This window comes from Peromyscus californicus, unplaced genomic scaffold (assembly GCF_007827085.1).
Source record: "Peromyscus californicus insignis strain IS unplaced genomic scaffold, ASM782708v3 Scaffold_16__1_contigs__length_79575227, whole genome shotgun sequence".
Lineage (NCBI taxonomy): Eukaryota > Metazoa > Chordata > Mammalia > Rodentia > Cricetidae > Peromyscus > Peromyscus californicus.
Genome location: NW_026294458.1, coordinates 48,507,426 through 48,512,260, shown reverse-complemented (window position 1 = coordinate 48,512,260; position 4,835 = coordinate 48,507,426). Strand labels below are relative to the sequence as shown.

Sequence of the window (4,835 nt, the reverse complement as noted above, 5' to 3'; positions counted from 1 at the left end):
GCCATCACCACTCACCTCAATATAAAACCCCAAACTACATTAATGACTGGATTATCAGTAAAATAGTGCTATAAATATTATAGAGGTAATCGATAACTTTCTACTTGGAATTACTAAGAATACAATATAGAAGTATACTTAAACCTAGAACTGTAAACCTGGTCGGAAAGTCAAGGCCAGGAAGGCCATAGGTCTAATGACTATTATTTTACTAAAGAGCCAATATCAAGCTGTCTTCTAAATACTTATCTTGGTGTGCTTCATCAGTGCAGTAAGTAGAATGTCAGTCTCATGCATATGTATTCTTATAACCACAGACTACTGCAATATTTATCCCTCATGATTCTTTATGTAGCTAATACAGAGACTCACAGCTGGTCAAAGTATTGAGAAGATGAGTAAGGAGCCCTAAGCCCTAATGGCACATCTAGATCACATCCCTTCTCTAGTAAGGCTCAGGAAACAACTCAAAAGAAAAAGAATGATTGTAAGAAGGAGAAGTCAGGGATGATTTCTACATAATAACATCTCCTGTACGTGACAGTCACTGCAGTGAAATCACAAAAGCAATGATTGTGGGTGCAAGACTGCTACAAGATCCACACAGTCAACACTCCAGTGTGAAGAAAGAAGAGGTTCAGAAGAGCTCACACCTAGCCGAGGAGCTATTGGCAGTTGATGGCCAGTTCTGGGAGAAGAGATGGTGTGCAGTGATATGTTTCCCATGCTTCAGCAATTGACTCCCAGCACCTGTGAATACAGGGTCAGCACTGATTAGATGAAGTGAGGGAAGCAGGTTTTGTTTTATTTCATCGTTTTTTAGAAAGGAATGGGAAGCTGGAAGAAGCATGTGAGGACATGAGGAAAGACTTGATTGGGAAAGTAGAGAGTTATAAATATGTTCTAAAGACATAGTATTCACTTTGGCAATCATCAAATAATACAATTTTAATAAGAAATACATAGTTAATAGAATTTTTAGCAATGCTCTTTTCTAAAAAATTGATGTATAGAAACTTTAACACTTGAATATTTTTTTACTCTAATAACTCTTTTTATTGTTGTTGTTGTTTTGAGACAGGATTTCTCTGTGAAGTTTTGGTGCCTGTCCTAGATCTTGCTCTGTAGACCAAGCTGGCCTCGAACTCACAGAGATGTGCCTGGCTCTGCCTCCAGAGTGCTGAGATTAAAGGCATGCGCCACCGCCTCCTGGCTTTGATCCTAATAACTCTTTAACACACTGCTCAATATTTAGTTACTCAGATAGTTTCAGTTTCTTGAGAAGCCTGAAGTGTGTTTCTGAAGATGAATATATCAGAATGCTGCAAAGTTCCAAGATTCTGAAAACTGTCACATTCTCTTTGATAGAGCCCTGGTGTGATTCCATTAACCTATACATTCCTCGGCAATGCTTATCACCAAGCTAAGTTGTAAATGTGAAGCCTGGTGAAAGAGTACTTGTTCAATAATTTGTTCATTCTGTTGAATAATATGCACCATATTCACTGAAAATATTTAAAATACCCCTTAATAATAAAAAATGACTCATTTGAGAACACAACAGATTTTCAAATATATATCATGAAGTTGATATCATAATGTTGAAAATTCTACTGAATCATTGTATTTTCCAGATTCAGTAAATGTGTTTTATATACTCGACCATCTAGAAATTCTCTTTCAACAAGTGTTCCATGTCCACTAGGTACTGCTTGTGATATTAGACTGTTTAAGCAGATAAAAATAAATTACCAAAACATGTATCTTCTTCAGGAAGCACTTAATTTTCTAACAAGGCAGAGCAAAAGTAACTATATTAAAAATATAGCATCCCAATCCATTTAAATCTAATTAAATATAAATACCTTCATGGAATAAAGAGGTTAGAGAATTGAAAGATATAAAAATGGTTAGAATTGATTTGCATGAGGTTGTATTAAGCAGCCTTTATGGAATGGTATTGTTACTGAGAGTAGAGGTTGTTATTATCTATCAGAAATCACCATGAGTTAAAATATTTCTTATAAAAATTATTGTTATAGATCTCTGTTTCCTGAAAAGTTCACAGAAACAATTTTATGTTGGGAATTATCTTGCCACAGCCTGAACGATATCAAAAATACATGAGGAGCTTTATGCTGAGTGACATGACACATCAGAACCTATTAGTGGCTTTCAGAGTGATTTAGGATTAGGAAGGATATTGTAAAACAAGAAGTTATGCAAGCAGTCATTAGTCAAACATAGCTTTGGTATGATGGAAATCAGACAGCAGGATGCACTGGACATTTTAACTACATTTATAAATGGAAACCAAAATATTGATAGCGGAAAAAACAGAATAAATCACTGCAGAAGAGTGTTTCATAACACTGTAAGTAGTTTCCTCTGAAGACATGTTGCAGGAAATTGTATTTGCCACATATTTCAATTTGTTTTATCTAAAAATAGGGATCACTCTCATATACATGTTTGACTTCTTTCTTGATACTGCCAGTTCAGTCTGAGAAGCTCAACAACTCATTTAAGAGCACCATACTCATAAATAGAGATCTTTGTACTTGTTGGAGATATAAAATACTTCAGCCAAACACTAGGATTATTAAGATTAATAAAATGGGAAGTAGAGTACTTCTAAGAATCTTGGACTTCAGTTGTCAAGATATCCTCAAGTGGTTTGATCTGTAAATATTTACCAGAGAATTAAAGTTTTAATTGTACAAAAATGAAAAATATTGAGGAGAAAGTCAAATAAGATATGATTAAATGACAGAGCATTATATGACTAATATTTTCTTAAATTGCCATTGAAATAAAACCTACTGTCACTACTTCCTGCCTGTGCTTATCATGTAAATATCTAAGGGATGGTTTTCTGCTTTCAAGTTCTTCACAAACTAGTCGTATTACAGATGATATATGCTCAGTTTCTCTACCTTTACAGTGCCATAATATCCTAAGCACAAAGCCCAACACATGTCTTGATTTTGGTCAGACAGTTTTCTCTTGAAAATACACATGGCTTTTTAAGTACTTCTCCCATCGACCAACACAGTGCCAAGAAAACAACCCCACCTAATCCTATAATGCTTTTAAATTCAAAACTGAGTTCCTGCTTAGAATATATTAGAATTGGAATGCTATAGAGAAGATGGCCCCTGAAAGAGGATAACAGGTAAATTTGTGAAGTATTCCATAGTTTTATCAGTATCTGTCTACAAATTCAGTCCTATAAAAGGTTCTAGAAGGAAAACTTCAACTTGAAGAGGTTAACCACACCCAAGAAAACACAAAGAATAAATAATATTAAACCAGCAAATCAAAGAGAGAAACACACACACACACACACACACACACAAACACACACACACACACACACACACACACACACACACACACACACATACACACACACACAGACCCTACTGTAGCATAACAGCAAGAATCAACAAACACTGCTCATTGATAACTCTGAATGTCACTGGTCTCAATTCCCCAATAAAAAAAGACAGAAATAAGCAGAATTGATTTGAAAACAGAATCCATGCTGTAGAAACCAAGAAACACATCTTAACATCAAGGATAGACCTTGTGATCTTATGGTAAAAGGATGGGAAAAGATAGTATGAGCAAATGGACATAAGAAGCAAGCTGGTGTAGACATTTTAATATCTGAAAAAATAGACTTCTAATCAAAATTAAGCAAAAGAGCTAGTGAAGGACACTTCACACTCATCAATGGAAAACTCCACACTTCTTAACATCTATGGCCCAAACACAAGGGCAACCAAGACTCTAAAATAAGCAACACTACAGCTTGAATTACATATTGAGCCTCACACTGTCATAGTGAGGTACTTTAATACTCCACTCTCACCAACAGACAAGTCATCCAAAGAAAAATTAAAAAGAGAAATATCATAATCCATAAAATGGGCCTAGCAGATATTTACAAAAATTTCATCAAAAAACAAAAGAATGTACCGTTTTCTCAGCACATCAAAGAACTTTCACAAAAACTGACGACATACTCAGACACAAAGCCAGTCTCAAAAGATATAAGAGGATTGAAATAACAACCTGAATCCTATCTAACCATTACATATTAAAGTTGGATATCATCAACAACAGAAAGCTTTCAAACTCATGGAAACTGAACAAGTTACCATTAAATGAAAAAGGGGTCAAGACAAAAATTAAGAAAGAAATTGAAGATTTTATTGAATGGAATGAAAATTAATATACTACATATCCAAACTTATGGCACACAATGAAAGCCATTCTAAGAGATAAGTTCATATCACTGAGTGCTTACATAAAATGTATAAAAATAAAAATAAAACTAGGAAAGATTTCATACTAGTAATTTAAGAGTGCACCTGAATGCTCTAGAACAAAAAAAAAAGATATCATAGTCAAAAGGAGTAGATGGTAAGAGTAATCAAAATCAGGGCTAAATCAATAAAATAGAAATAAAACCAAAAACAATATGAAGAGTTAATGAAATGAAGAGTTAATTTTTTTGAGAAAAAATCAATAAGGCTGACAAATCTTTATCTCCAAATTAACTGAAAGGTAAAGAAAGAAGACTGAAATGAACAAAATTAGAGATGAAAAGGCAAACAGACTTAACAACAGACAGTGAAGACATCCAGAGACTCAGGAGACCATACTTTAAGAAATCATACTCCACCAAATCAGAAATTCTAAAAGAAATGGATAATTTTCTCTGTACATACCTACTATGAAAATTAAATCAAGATCAGATAAGCAATTTAAACAAGCCTATATCCCCTATTGAAATAGAAGCAGTAATTAAAAGTCTACAAACAAAC

At 34.1% G+C, this 4,835-nt stretch overlaps 1 pseudogene; it reads left to right on the top strand.

Moving 5' to 3' along the window:
- The first annotated feature begins 3,104 nt into the window (after nucleotides 1-3,104).
- On the top strand, nucleotides 3,105-3,203 carry LOC128112340 (uncharacterized; annotated as a pseudogene).
- Nucleotides 3,204-4,835: the final 1,632 nt, after the last annotated feature.